General features: G+C 41.1%; 1 long non-coding RNA gene across 2 annotated transcripts in view; it reads left to right on the forward strand.

Annotated features, from left to right (window-relative positions):
• LOC144901701 (uncharacterized) overlaps positions 1 to 16,373 on the forward strand; it is a 147,576-nt gene that overhangs the window by 36,955 nt on the left and 94,248 nt on the right. The window contains exon 1 of one of the 2 annotated variants that reach the window (XR_013629763.1): positions 4,279 to 4,401. The exons of the other annotated variant lie outside the window; for it this stretch is intronic. This is a non-coding gene — a long non-coding RNA (uncharacterized LOC144901701). Of the gene's footprint in view, positions 1 to 4,278; positions 4,402 to 16,373 lie in introns of those variants that run through there. 2 annotated transcript variants of the gene reach the window in all.

Here is a 16,373-nt window from a genome sequence, read left to right on the forward strand (position 1 = left end):
CCCTGAATTCCTACTTTAGCAGCTTTTTTGATAGTTTTCTTGATGTGGTAATTATACTGGTAGATTGAGAGTGCAAGGTGGTGTTTTTTGGAGTAGAAGAAATAATGCAATATGATATTTGATATCAGGCCCATGTGACAGGTCTTAATGTAGCTGGCGGCAATCAGTAATTCGTCTTGCTTACTTGAATTACTTCCAAAAGACGTTCATGAAACATTGGATGGGCCCTGCTATAGAAGTCGCTCATTCTGGTATATGGCTCAGTGTTTGTACAATGATTTTTTTTACGATTTTGCCATTATACACCACAGCAATCAAGACATATAGATGGCATTTATCATTTAGCAATTACTGGAACCTACCTAGAGTGGCCAGAAGTACAAGGTGTTCAGTGGTCCGAGACGTGGCCATGGTAAGGAAGCCTGAAACCTGACCACCACTGAAGAGTACACGGCTGAAATGGCAGGTTTGGGCCAAGAGATATGTGATGAAAGATTTTTCCAAAGGTTTTATAGACTGATGGCAGTAACTCTTGACGGTTTATATGGATGATCCCTTGGCTGGATCAGTAATGGTCATCACTTCAATTTGGATGGTGTAGGCCGATATTATTAAAGGGGATCTATTATGCTTTTTCCCACTTTTCTGACCTATAAATGTCGGTACAATGTTGTATTCTTCTGTTAAATGATGCCATAGCCTCAGATAATGAGCTCTGAAAGAGGTTTTGGATGGCTCTGCATGCTCGATTTTACAGTTTTTTTTCTAACACTGACTTCTACTGACATCAATGTGATCCAGACTTCCTTATATGGGCTGCAGGTTACCTGTACTCAGTAAATGTGGACAGAAATATCCGGAAATCCTTGGAGAGCTTGGGAGTGTGACCAATCACAGCAGATTGGGCGTACCTAGAGCAGGGGTGGGGGTGGAGTAAATTAAACTGAATGTTTGAGTGGGAAGCAGGAAGTCCATGGAAACACTGCAGAAAGAGGTGCAGAATCTGGAAGATCTACAAAGCTTTCTGTACAGGTTATTGTGTGTAGCTGCTCTATAGGAGTCCACAACTCAATACAAAGCGCTGAAAATGAGTATAATCAGTCATCTCTTACTCAACACCGATCAAGAGAGAAAGCTGGCTGTTACCTCAGTTTAGCAGATTAGTTTAGTGTGAATATGTGTGTACGAGACTCAGGATGTATGAGTGGCTTGTCTTGTTGTTGAGTGTTCTGTTTTATTGCTTGTTAATAAAGCGATTGGAGTTGCATCAACAGCTACATCTTCCATAACCACAAACATGACCATTACATTGAGGATTTTGTAGCAGTGTGGGCTGACATCCCATTAGAAAAAAAATGTCAAGCTACATCTGTTTCCGAAATACTGGGCAAAATTGTCCAATAATGTATTGCATCAATAAATGTAAGAATTTTTGCAGACATTTTTCATTCACTGACACTAAAAGCACACAGTCAATGTTGGTAAAATAATTGTAAAAGGTAAAACACATAATTCTTAAAATCGAATTTAGGGAAAAATAAAATATATATTATATTGCCAGAGGAAACCATGGTTTGTTCCATGTAGTATTCTACTGAGTGGGTAATCATGTCAATTTTCTTCACCGCCCCTTCCTTATCTACCATTAAGAACCTGGATTAGCTTTCAAGAATTAGATTCCCTGCATGCAGAGCTGTTATGTTTTCAGGGTTTATACACTAAAATTGTAAATATCTGACTTCTCCAAACTCTGTTGATACCCCGAAACATGATGGTACTCTGTTGAACAATGGCTGTAAGTCCCAAGTGGTAAATACCTCATTTACTGTATGGGAAGCTTCTTAAATTAAAGCTAAAAGTCTAAATTTGGCTTGGTGGTGTATAAAGACACCACCTACACTAAGTGCAGCCTCAAAGCCTGTTTTTGGAATTCCCTGTCCCCAAATGTCATTGAGAGTTTTTGCTGTCAAAAGCAAAGACAAACATGTTTAACAAGGCCCTCAAAGGACTGTAGACAAATTATTCAAGTCTGTGCGAGGTCCAGTAAACGAGATCAATGGGAGCTTTTTGGGGTTACCAGCCAATGTGCACATTGCACATGGGCTTCTCTGTCTCTCTGTTAAGTATGATGAGTTCCTGCTTGTTTCTAAAATGAATGCTTTAGTCCTAAAAGCTACCTTTGGGAAGACTGCTGTCTAGGAACAATTTATCTGTGGTTGGAAGCGCATTGGATAATATACTCCTGAGATGTTAATTGGACCAATGAAAAGGCAAAACCATTGTTGTGGTGTTAACTACTATTCTTGTTTTTACTTCTTAACATCCTCAGTGGATCATCTGTTTAAATGAAACTTTGAACATGTCCAACTGCCATACTATATTTTGTCTCTCAGTTTTTTTCGGCTTCTTCCTGATTACAGAGTCGCTACAGCAGATTGTTTGATCCACATACTGATTTTGACTTGCTCGCTTTATATTCCGGATGCCTCATGTATAGTTTTTAAGTTCAGTTCTATAATTGTCTGCGAGGGTATAGAACTACAACAGAACCAGTGTGTGAATTCTGTTTTAGTCCGGAATGGTCCCCAAGTTATCTAATTCTAAGAGGGTGTAATGAGCCAGGTTTTTACTGCCTGCTAAGACATTGACATGAAAAACTTGACACTCTTGCTTGACCCTAATCAGTCAACAATTTCCTTGTGGCCTTAAAAGCTCACTTCCTGTGAGACTTCATGCAAGGGAACCCACCGTTGTCTGATGGATTACTGCTGCTGGTGACACCAACATGACTCTATATGAGACTGCTCTTCAACCCTTTAGATGTGAAATCACAGAAAAGCTCTGTATTTTCACTGCATGGTATCTGGTCCCCATACTTGTTTTTGAAGCTATTCCATTGGCAAAATCAAGCAATAGCTATGCTGTTGTGTTATTTTACCCCATAGTCTCCACTTTACTGCAGCAGTTCGGTTGCTTGCTGCCCGTTGTCTCCTCTTGAGTCTTCTTATGGGTGAAATATGCTCCAGCAATGTCACTACACCAGCCTTTCTGAGTTACAGCCTCTAGGGGCGAGAACTTATCATGTAATTCTCCACAAAAATGCATAATTTTCCCGAGAGTGAGCAAACACAACTCTTTTATCTTTAACTAGTTAGCGTCCTGTGTAGTACAAGTAAACAATGGCGAATGGGGACATCCGCATCAAACTAACCCTGCTATAAATGTTATTTGTTGCAAGTGTGCCGAGGAAGAGGCGTGTGGCTGTGTTAGAAGTGAGCATTATGGGTGGATGTGAAACTTAAAAAGAGTCTCAGACTCTGTGTGACGCTCTCAGGACGCTATAGTATGATATAGTAGATGTTCATAGTTGCAAACTTTTTCGCTCAGACGCTCCTCAACTTTGTTATGTCTGTCAGCTTGTCATTCTGAGAAGCAAATACAAAGGTCCTTGTTCTCCAATTGAGGCATTAAATGTATGTAAATAGTTACATGTGATAACTGAGGCAGTACTATTTGAATAGTCGAATGGCAACTATACTAAACTGAGGCAGGGAGAGCAACGTATAGGCACTGTATCGTGGACCAGTTTGTCCGAAACAAAAAATAGTATCGGATAATTTTGTGTGAAACACACCTGCCTGCACTCACAGCACTCAGCCACGTGGATAACAAAACTTTATGACCTTAGTGGTAACAGTATGTCAACTGTTTAGTCAAACAAATGCGGATCTGCATCACTCATTCATGTCCTCACTTCTAAAAGATGTCACCGGAGATGCCAAAATGTCAAAGTCAATGATTGACCTCTCAACTTCAAAACATACCAGGAAAATGGCTGCAATAATTCAAAAGTAAACTATGTCAAACTTCAATTTAACACTGCTGATTAACACACTGATTTGTGATCATTAGACGCCTGTGTTGGCTAAAGAGATCTTTAATTCTTTGGAGTGAAAGGCTCTGTCAAAGGAGATTAATTCCAGTCATATATTATTGAATTTCTCTTTAAAATGACTGAACTCTTGCAAGGGAGCAGCGGTGGCTCATGCTGCTCACTAAAATGAGGATAACTGTCTGTAGGGTAAAGAATGGTCTCTAAATATTGGAAGAAGTGTTTCAAGTGTTAATGAATATTCAACGTTCCACAGCTTTCATGTGACTGCTGTGGTGTGAAGTCGAAAGCCTCCTATAGTCTCTATAGCCCCCCCCCCCCAGTCCCCCACACACTACCCTCGTCCTCATCAGGTGTCTCTTCTGTTGCGCATGTCGTTTGTTTCGGGAACACGGAGAATTTGATTTGCTCGGAGGTTTCCCATGGCGAGCGTGCTAGGAAGTTTTGATGAAAACTCGAGAAAGGCTGTGAAAGGAGAGACGATCAAATCAGCAGCTCTGCCGACTCTCGTAAGTGCTGATCCCTCCTGAGAGAGCTTGTGCGATCACAATACTTCCCATAAAACAGCGGGAACCGGGCCAGCCACTCTGAAAGGGACCTGCTGAACTGGAGAAAGGAGAGGTCTCTGGTATACGCAGGTTGAATGAGGGTCTTAGTGGTCAAACCTATAGAATTGGAACAGAGATGCTAGAGTGGGAGGTGGTATGTAGAGGAGAAGGGGGGGGCTTGTTGTTCATTATGTGAAGCCTAAGTACAACAGCAGCCCCTCATTCTCCCTCTCCTGAAGGTTCATGTCCCCCCATGGATTCACTTAAATCAGACAGGAATAAGAGGCATGACTGTGTACTCCCACTGCCTCACATTTACCTGAGGCTTACCCTTTTGACCTCAGCTCAGCAGGCCTCTCCATGGGACCAATCATATTCACAATTACCATCTTTTCATTATAAAATCATGTTAACAAAAATATATATTTAACTGTGACTTTATAATTTGCCCCACCAGAGGTAGGAGATTAATTTTGTTTTTTTTACAGCCTTCTTTGTATGTATTTGGGAATGTCATTATTGGAAGTGGTAATTCCACACTTCTTCCTCGCAGCGGGCTCATAACCATGCCGCGCAATGTGGCTTTCTTGGCATCCAGAGAATAAATGAACAAACATTTAATTTTATGGAAGTTATCTGGCATAGGGTACACTTGAGGATGGAGATGACTACGTATTTATGAATCTCAGAAGAACTGGAAATCTACATTTGCTGGCACGTAAACTACCTAGTGACAACAATCCAAAATGTTTGTGTGTTTACTACTGACTGAATGTCCGTGATGAACCATGGTTGGAAATTTATCATCAAATATTGAATTTTTTTCTAATATTACTTTACTTATTTTCTATAAGTAGTAAGCAAAACACTTTTAGCAGGATATGATGTTGTGATCTCCTGTTTTGATGTCACTGTTTTCATTCATTTCATTCATTTTCTACCCCTTTTCTTCACGAAGGTCGCGGAGAGTGCTGGAGCCTATCCCAGCTGTCTTCGGGCGAGAGGCGGCGTACACCCTGGACTGGTCGCCAGCCAATCACAGGGCACATATAGACAAACAACCATTCACACTCACATTCATACCTATGGACAATTTGGAGTCACCAATTAAGATAGCATGTTTTTGGAATGTGGGAGGAAACCGGAGTACCTGGAGAAAACCCATGCATGCACGAGGAGAACATGCAAACTCAACACAGAGATGGCCAAGGGTGGAATTGAACCCTGGTCTCCTAGCTGTGAGGTCTGCGCGCTAACCACTTGTCCGCCGTGCCGCCCATGTCACTGTTTTATTGTGCAAAATAATAAATAATACAATGTGATTGGCTGGCGACCAGTCCAGGGTGTACCCCGCCTCTCGCCCAAAGACAGCTGGGATAGGCTCCAGCACCCCCGCGACCCTCATGAGGAAAAGCGGTAGAAAATGAATGAATTAATGAAATGTGCTGCTCTCCAGATTGAGACTGACTCAACAGCACCTTTACTGTTTGCAGCCAAGTCACTAAATGTTGACTCATTTGCTTGAATCAACATTCAATTCCACACAATTAATTCAATTAATAGTATACAATTTTTTTTTTTTAATTATTAAAAAAAAAAAAACGGCTCACGTCAGTGTCACATTACTCCTTGATCTTACATTCACCCACATGCTCCTCGGAACAGATGTCTAGCAAGTTCTGCATGATGAACTGTCATAGCCAAAATTCTTGCCCTCTTTCTTTTTAAAGAGGTACTGCACTTTTTTGGAATTTTGCCCATCATTCACAATCCTTATGGGAAACATGAATACATATGTCTTTCCCTTTTCCGTGCATTCTAGCGTGAGAAAGGGAGTGAATATGAGCTGGCTAAGAACAGATGTCATGGGAAATACCTATTTTGACGCCATAGCCCTCACCCCCCCCCCCCCCCCCCCCAAAAAAGTGTTACATTTACATAACTGACTTTACATGAACCAAGCTTTTTATCTCACTGACTAACACGACGCCTCGCTAAGTGCTCACTTCAGCGTCATTCACAGATGGAAGAGTGGATACCTAGCTCTCAATTTCGCTACAAAGACTCAACAAGATGCTCGTTTGCTGTGAGCATTTTTTGAGGACTGGAAAACACAGCCATCCCAATGAGAGCGGATATCATAAGTGTTGTCACTGCTGTTGTTGTTGCTGATGGAACTGGCATAAGTATGTATGTGTATCAATGCGCCTTGGAAAAAAAAGTTGTGGTAGCGTTTCATGCAGCACGTTAAAACACACAGTTGGTTCTAATGTGGATGCAGGTTTTCGTTTTTGTTTTTTATTCATGTTTATGGAGGTTTTGAAAATGGACTAAAAGTAGGTGCCGACCAACAAATCCAAAATCGATACCTTCAAAGCTGATGTAAATTTGCCACTGTACACACAGACAAGTCAAAGGCCTTCTGGACAAATGTTTGATGGTCAGAGCAGACCAATGAATGACCATATACAGCAATACATATACAACATACTATGCAGTGAGACAAGGGGTGACAGGACAGGATGATTGGGCGATGGACGGGTAAGAAGAGGAACTACACAAGGAACGGGGAGGGGAAAAAAACAACTCCAAACTAACCTACTAAAATGAAGTACCACAGTATGGGACTGGTAAAAAAAACCTCAGCATACAATTTGGCAGACAAGTAAAACACATTGTTTACGCACATAGACACAATATCAGCGGCAAGAAGGGGTTCCCAGCGTGGCCAGCAGCCAGTCACAGCTACGTGCAGCCATTTACGGCGCAAACCGTGGTCCCCGTCATACCAAGATTGAGATATTAGAAACGGTTTTTGTCCAAACTAGCCTTGGTATGAACAAAGCAGGCCTTCCCAAAGCCCAACCTAGTAATTTCTGTACTATGCTTAAAAGGAAACAGAATATTTTAAATTAATGCTCGCATTTCTGCCAGGAAAGTGGTCAAGTATCAATTTAACCAAACATTAGTGAGAGTGTATGTATATATAGTAATGGACCTGTATTGTATATATAAATTTTACATTGAGAAAATCCAAATAAAGTTGTGCACACAGTCCTTCTTTCTAATAATTATTAGACAGGAACATTTTCCGATTATTTCAACCTGGAAACAAAACGGTTCACAAACATACATACACATACAAATGCCCAGAATCTTGCTTCAGTTTCCAAGACACCAACTTTGTAACTTTTGTAGTGTTTATGCCATCAACCTCATTCCCCTTTTTTTGTCCTTACTGCTTGTCCACTCCTTCTGCTCCATTAAGAGCTCGGTCTCCAAAGGCCAGGACCTTGTGTTCATTGATTGTGTAGGATCAAGTCACATCATGGGCGACCTTTGAACCCATGGCAGATTCTGGCTCTCGGCCTCAATGTGCAGCTGCGGTGAGAGTTCAGATTCCTAGCCTGTAGGTCAGGACACCATTACTCTTCACTGTAAAGAATGCAATACCGTTTCTAATGAGTGAACAACTGACATTAACAATGCACATGTGAAACACAGTGCTTAGTTGTTCCATTCGTCTTTAAATTGATGTTACTTATTTCAGCCCTGAAGCTTCTTCACGCTTGTTACAGCGTTCATCATGATAAAATCACCTGATTAATTATTTTAAAGCCCCAGAAAGATTCACAATCCGTGTTGTTGCCCTCAGTAATGAGCTTTTAATGGCTTTGACGACCAAAACACATGTCCTAAGTAAGTTGCAGCGTGTAGGTTCAACTGTGGTCAGTTGTGAGGCATATGGCATCCTTTCTACACGCTATCTAAAACTTAACTAGGTGTTGGCCTTTCTTATGGATCTTTCTATTAATTCTGTGTTTGTAGAATATCATAAGTTATAGTATAGCAACTTATAATATTCTTTTTACTACACTTTACTGATGAGGGACCTCTAAGCCTTGAGTAATGTTTTTGCCACATGTGACTGCAGGGCTGTCTGGATTAGAATCTGTTTTGTTCCAGTCTTGGAAAGAGAAAGACCTCATAGTTTCTCTAAGCCTTTGAAATGCTGTTTTTGGGATCGATCGGCGCAGCACCAGTGGGGGTAAACCCACAGGAACACACCCCTACTCATATGCTCCAGGGAAGATCGCTGCTTTTGAATCATGTTGATTCGTCCAGGGCAGCTCTACAGGCTTTGAGCAGGAGAGACGCTGGCTCACTCTGAACTGTTTGCCAGTGTGTGTCACAAGGGGACAGGCGGTCTTATTGTTTGCCTTCTTCTATACAACCAAGCCATCGCACTTTCATACTAATCAAATTCACTCTTTTCAACTTTGTTTTCTCAACTTTTTCTTTCCTTTGTTATCCTGCATGACCTTCTACCCTGTTTTTTTCAAATCAAACCTGACATCAAGACAAGATTGTCCTTGTGTAGTATGTCCATGCTGGTGTCTGCCTTCCCTTAGCAGCAGGCTATTAGGCCTGCAACACCAAAGCCTGTTCTGTTGGGCTTTGGCTTTGATCACTTTTGACTAATACTAATGGTTTGTTTTTGTCTGGGGGAATCTCAACCTGCTCTGTCAAGCAGGGATTTTCTCCTAAGCAGGACGACATGTGTGTATTTGTATTGTTCTAAATCGAGAAACAGGCGCAATTGAGCGGCGAGAGAATGAACATTGCGGTGACAGTAACAAGATACATGAGCACTTTCTGCATATTATCAGTGATCGATGTTTCTCACACTAATCCTTTGTGCACTTACAATCCTCATATTTCACTTAAAGGAAGAGTTCGGATTTTTTGACACCCAAGCAGTGAAGTCTGTCAACAGCAACTCACTCCCGACTTCATGTCCTGAGCCGAGTTCTGGTCGGATTTCGGTGCTGAGGAAAGTAGTTCCAGCTAGTTGCAGGAGACAGTTAAGTAAAGAGTTTGGCTTCTCAAAACAATATGCATTCAAAAGCATAATACATTTGCATCACAAACATGCCTACTTGAAAAAATCAGACTTCATAAATCGCTCAGCGTTATTTGCCGTCTGCTGTCGTATCACTTTGTACTCCCGCCTTGTGCATGTGTTTAAATGTGCAGATCACAATCACTGAAACACACTAGCTATAGTGGTTAAAAAATGTCAGCTTATTAACTTTTTCACTGACAGCCATTTTCAGAGAAGAGATCTTCATATTGCTTTTTTTGCTGAACTTTCAAGACCCACAGAATATTGTTTTTTTGGAATACATAAACATTTAAACAATGTAAAGAAACCACATTTATTCACAGATGTACAACTTACACAAAACATAACACACAATAATCATCTGGATGGAACGGGTGAAGAAAAGTGTCAGGCACATCACGTAATAGAAGAGTTTCAGCGAAAATGAAAGGAAATGTATCCACACTGTGGTGAGACCAGCCATGTTGTTTGGTCTACAGACAGTGCCACTGAGGAAAAGTCAGGAAGCAGAACTGGAGGTAGCAGAGATGAGGATGCTGAGGTTCTCATTGGGAGTGACCAGGATGGATAGGATAAGAAAGGAGTACATCAGAGGGACATTGCATGTTAGAGGCCTTGAATATAAAGTCAGGGAGGCCAGACTGAGATGGTTCGGATGGTAGAAGGTTCTACCAAAACCTTCTCGCAAAAGTATTATTTAATAAATTAGTCATAAAGGTATGAATTTTTACATATTATTATTGGATTGTAATTTTGTGTGTGTGTGCACAATATACTGACATCAGGCAAGATGGTGTGTTTGAAAAAGCAAACTGCAAGTCATCTTTTGATGCTCACTGAATTGACTTCCTGATGTCTGGTCTGGTATGACTTCATATCGGATGACAGTTTGAATGCCTCCATTTCACTTTTAGAGGCTACACCGTAAACTCTTTACATCCCCATTAAACTGTTTTAATGTATTGTTGTGCTTATTCCAAATCCTCAAACACTTTGTATACTGAAGGTGCACGCCCCCTTGACTTTGCCATCGGCGCTTCCAAACCATGAGAGAAAACACACCTGTGATATAAATATTCCCTGCTATTATCACTCACTGAATCAATTAATTAAATCCACCTAAAATATTTATGCCGCCTGTTAGCACACCATCCCAAAACAGGGAGATGGATTACTGTTGCTTCTTTAGGCTAAAAGGCAGAGGAAAAAAAGAAGAGGAGCGGGAAGTGTTTTCTTTCATTTCTCCACCCCTCATCCTTCTGTTCTTATCGTCCAACTGGAGCCTCCCACACTGATATGTTTGTACACTTTGACACACACCTTTCTTGTCGAAAAGAGGCCACTGAAGGACATTCCCACGTGGGATCACAGCACAATGAAAAATAACAAAAAATGAATAACTCATGCTAAGTTATCTCTCCGTTGAAGGCAGCAAAGAGACAGGGGATGGGGGACGGGGACGGGGACATGTTTAGACAGTTGCAAGTAGGCAGGGCATTCCTGACGCTCTTCCAGCACACACATTGCAGACGACAGACGGTTGTCCATTTGGACACAGCTACACATATTTATAAATATACCCACACAAAATATTGGGTAGGGTCATCCATTCCCCCACGCAAACATGTGTGCATAGACATTCTGACTGACATTCCGGGTCTTCTGCCAGAATGCCAAGGATCTCCGCCACGCATACACACACACATACAAAGCCCATCATACACACACACACACACAAATAAGAGCTTGATTGGAACACTGTGCTTGTTTGACAAATGGCACAGTGTTCATATTTTGCCTCTGGCACGGCGGCAGTAATGATTCCATAATTGTCCAGAGCGCTCAACACTCACTTCCAATCAGCATCCTGTATGGCTCTGCAGCTGGCTACCCACGTCTTGTACGTGTACCCTGCAAAAAAAAAAAAAAAAAAAAAACGAGAGGCATGCAGTCACACAAAGATACGGTTGCAAGAGTAGTTAATGTGAGTCATGAGAAGAATGTAGTCCTACCGAGCTCTCCTCTGTTGCTAAGGCATTTGCTATGTGATTTGATGTCATCACGCTCACAATGCAGGGCGAGATAAATCTGACACATTGACAACGCAGCTGTGTGCCGTAGCTACCATGCCTTAAACAAATCGTTTTTTTATTGGGTGGACTCTGGTCGACTGTATTCACACTTGTCAAATTTGGTTCAGTTCAAATTAACTCGGCCACAATTGCATGAGCAGTGCAGTTCCTTTGGTTAAGTATAAATGCCAGCAGACCAAGACCAGTTGGACTTGGTTCAAATTGTTAAAATGGACATTTGTTGTTGTTTGGTGCTCACCAGAGTTAGGATGATAGACTTGACATTTGACCAAATCAACCACACTAGCACAGTATTTGGAGCTCAGTTTTGCCTCTTGGGCTGTCCACATGGGAATGTTTTCAGGTTGAAAGCATTTTATCATTACGGCCTTTCATCCACACGATCCATCCAAATGGCTCCCAGAGTGGGAAAATCTGGTAACACTGGCTTGCAAAGCAAACTGCTACTTTCAGCCCCATGGCCCTCACATGACCAGAAGTGAGCGGTTGTGTACTGCTGCTGAAAAGCCAATATGACATCGGAATGGCCGACCAATCTAGGGTGTACCATGCCTATCGCCCGAAGTCAGCTGGGTTAGGCTCCAGCATACCTGCGACCCTATTGAGGATGGGCGGCATACAAAATGGATGGATGGATATCGGAATGGCATGACTATATTATTTTTTATTTTATACTCTAGAGCAGGGGTGGGCAAACTACGGCCCGGGGGCCACATCCGGCCCGTCAAGTGTTTGAATACGGCCCGCCCAATCTTTCCAAAGTATTTCATTTAAACGCAACATACAACCTGGCATCATGGCCTGAGCCAACCTTTTGATGGTTTTATCAATTTCGTTTTTTGACATGGTCTGTTGTTTACAAAGTGCTCCTGAAAAAAGGGACACAAGCACATAATAAGAATAATAATAATTATTATTATTATTAGATTATTATAATTATTATTAGAACTACTATGATTATTATAATTATTATACTAATCATATATAATATTATTGTTATATTTGCATATTTTACATAATAATAATATAATAATTCTTATTTTAATTTTATTGTAATTATTATAATATTTTATTATTTTTAAAATATTTAAATATAAATATAAAATAATAAATAATAATAGCAGATTGCATGACAATTTTACAGATACAATAATACCAGGTGGACTGTTACGTGTAAAATATATAGTCTGCCCCCCTAAATTTTGTCATATCAATGCGGCCCGCGAGTCAAAAAGTTTGCCCACCCCTGCTCTAGAGCAGGGTTCGGCAACATTTACTATCAAAAGAGCCATTTCACCCCCTCGCTCAAGAAACATAATTAAAAAAAACAATATCTTATAAACTTTCAACAGTTTGAATTTTTCTTAATTTTAACAAGTTTTAACAGCAGAATACAGCAAATAGAAGTGCAGTGTGCATCTTGGTTAAACCTCAATACTTGATGCCTGAAGAAATGTGTATTGACGTTCTCACATCCACAGCGAATTATGAGTCTCCCAAGATTTTGATTGACTACCGGGTTTGGAGGGAATTTTGGGGTATCAAAGCGGAGTTGATCAAGTATTCTTGCTAGTATACGGTCTCACAGAAAGTCAGATTTTTTTCAAAACTCATTACAAAGATTTTCTTTATTCTTTATTCGGGTGTTAAAAAAATATTGAGCATTGCGAAGGGAGCCACAACAAAGAGGCTGAAGAGCCATATGCAGCTCTGGAGCCGTGGGTTGCTGACCCCTGCTCTAGAGTAATTCTATTTCGTCGTCAGTCTTAACAAGACGTTTAAGCAGAAGACAGACCTTGTGCGCATGCGTTCCGTTGCTTCAGTGTGTCACATTACATGGCTTTGTCTGTAAATACAAGAAATAACATAAAGCTATGTAGTTGGTCAAATAAAAGGACAAGGTGTAGACCTGTTCTATATAAAAGCTATCCGTGAATTACTTATATTGTGACCCGGTGCTATATAAATGAATGAAATACAATTAAAATTATAAGACTTAACGTGAAAGTGCAGATATTCCATTTTTAGAGCAAATAGGTTCAGGCTGCAAAATGGTGAATCAAGATTGTGTTTATCTGTTTTGCATTAAAGATGGACCTACTTACAGTGCTTGTCTGGGGGTCATGAGAGGCAGGGACTGCTTTTAACTTTACTGCCAACATTTACAAATTTATCGTGCTCAGCATGAAATCTGACTCTTGAATACACTCATATGCTTCACATCTCTCCACTTTGTTGCTTTTTCCTAGTTTCAGTTTCGAGTTCAGTCTGTACATTACAGACAAATAAATAGATATTATCAGTTTCTCAATAGTATTTCATATCAGGGGGGCATGCCAACATTTATGTCCCCTGGGGGCGAATGACAGAGAATAACTGAGCGCCACTGTTGTAAGTAAACAGACCTCTTAAAGTAGAGCTGGAATTGAAGAATACAGCAAGACTTCCAGACTTCCAATTTCTTCCAGTGCCAGCAAGGACTTGATATCACATTCACTGTAAGTCACAGAAAAACACTTTAAATTATATTAGTGAGAGATTCCCCCATAAAAGTTCATCCCGCCTGACAAGCAAACTTTTTCTAACAATGAATGGCCCCTAGCAGCCCGCACATAGTTGCTCCAGAAAGCTGTTCTGTGTGCCAACACTTTTCAAATGACCTTACTGAACCGCAGCCAAGAATATCAGAAATCCTGGTCGTGTCGGATCGCCTTTCCCAGTTCTTGCTGGGCCGGTTGCGTGCCTCCTCCGCTTGAGTGTTTCTGCTATTAGCAGTGCCCTCTGCAGGAAGCCTGGGTTGCATATGATGATGTAAGCACTCTTCTGTGCCGTGAAACTGCCTGTGGCTATGAGGCCATGCAGGACAGCTTGTACTTGAAGCCTCCAAGTCCTGCTTTTTGCTGTAAATACATAAACTTTGACCAATTGCAGTCATTCAATAAATATGTAAAATGATTTTTAGAGACATAGTTAGGTTAACTCTATTCAGTAAAGCCTTCAAAATCTGCTGGTTGGTTCATAAAATGGGCTTTCAGGGTCCTTCATATTAATTAACTAATTACTTTGCTAATTGGACTTATACTATGTTAGTGGACTGCCACCTTAAGACACATCAGTTCAATAAAAGGAGTACAACATGTTTGATGTCAAATGGTGTGGTAATAATTCGTTTTAATCGAGAGGGAGACAGCAAATACTGCAAGGTGATGCTATATGGTGCATTTAAAGGATCAATTCCACAACCGTATTTGCTTTTTGTTTGGCTTTTTTGCGATTTCACCACATAAGACTTTGACGACCCGAGAGTCATTGAAGCTTGGGTCTTTGTCAAGCCATGAAACTCCATCCATCCATTTTCTATGCCGCTTATCCTCATTGGGGTGGCGGGAGTATGCTGGAGCCTATCCCAGCTGACTTGAGGCGAAAGGTGTCATACACCCAGGACTGGTTGCCAGCCAATCACAGGGCCTATATAGACAAACAACCATTCAAGTTTTTTGAATCTGTGAGGAAACCGCAATCTCCACACATAGATGCCCAAGCGGAGATTCAAGATTCAAACCCATTTCCTTCCCAATCTCCTGACCCTGTGAGAAGCATTTTACAATGCCCACTGATGACATACAGGTTATGAGTTGAAAAAAGACAAGAGTTATGTTTATTAACCCAGCTTGTCTTAACCATGAACAGACATTGTCAACACGCACAGAACACACTTGCCCTGTTTTCCACATCTTGTTTAATTGTGTAAACATCCCATTAGAAAAGCCAAGGTAAAGCCATTTCTGAGTTACTGGTAAAAATTGGTCAGTTATGTATTGGTGAGAATTAACAGTTTTATTACAATTATATAGTTATATCATCCAGTAGTTAACTTGTACACTTGTATAACATTTAATGTTAAAAAGTTACTTTCTTGTACATTGTACTGTAAGTAAAGGTGGATGATGATGACCATAGGTCTCAGTAGGTCTCAGAAATCCTTCCCCTTTAACCCTTTTAAGTGTTCTTTTCTTTCACTTCCTTTACCTTCTTCGTTTCCCATTTGTCACCTCCTCTTCATATCTTTTCAAATGTATTTTGACGGTTTTCTCCTTCCCATTTCTACGGGTCTTCCTTTTTTTCCCCCCTTCTTCACCCCTGTTCCTCCTCCCCTTCTCTTGGAACTGGGAGTTCTGGTTTGGGCGACAGCAGCAGCTGCAGAAGGAGCAGCTGCTGTGTGTGTGTGTGTGTGTGTGTGTGTGTGTGTGAGTGTGTACAAGCTACAGATTGTCCCTTCCACCAGGCTGCTTGGGCCCGGTTGGTCCCAGCAGGGTACCACAAACCTGCCAACATCCTGCCAACCAATCAGGCGAATGTGCATTGAACACACACACACCGCTTCCAGACATAAGAACCATATGCAAAACCATATACAACACAATTTCACACACACATTCATATTCAAATCTGCCGTTATTCAATGGTGAAAACCAGCAAATCATTCAGTTATGAGTCCTGGGGAAAAAGTATGGAAATGTGCTCTAATATTGTCACAACTTCAATGAGTCATCCATCCCCTTATGGAGCTTTTGACAGACAGAATGTAATTTACAAATATTTTGTGTACAATGCAACATGATAAAGAATGCAGCTGGAGTGCTTTATGAAAAACTCACACACACACACACCAGAAAATGATAACTGGGCTCTTTGGAATCCATTCCAAGGTTTAGCGCCCAGGGCAATGTTAAGCTGTGTCTGAAGGTGAAGGCACATCTTCGCATTTCATTGTCAGCGGATCGTCCTCAGTGGCTGAACGCAGACGACACACACAAACATGTGAAATTATAGGCGCTTTTGAACGCGTTCTCCAGTTGCTGTTGTCTTTGTTTAGTCGCTTTAATGAGCGAGAGGCCTGAGGCGATGCTCTTTCTGTAGGTAAACAAACAAAG

Source organism: Doryrhamphus excisus, linkage group LG14, assembly GCF_037039965.1.
Source record: "Doryrhamphus excisus strain RoL-2023G ecotype Guam linkage group LG14, RoL_Dexc_Guam_v1.1, whole genome shotgun sequence".
Taxonomy (NCBI): Eukaryota; Metazoa; Chordata; class Actinopteri; order Syngnathiformes; family Syngnathidae; genus Doryrhamphus; species Doryrhamphus excisus.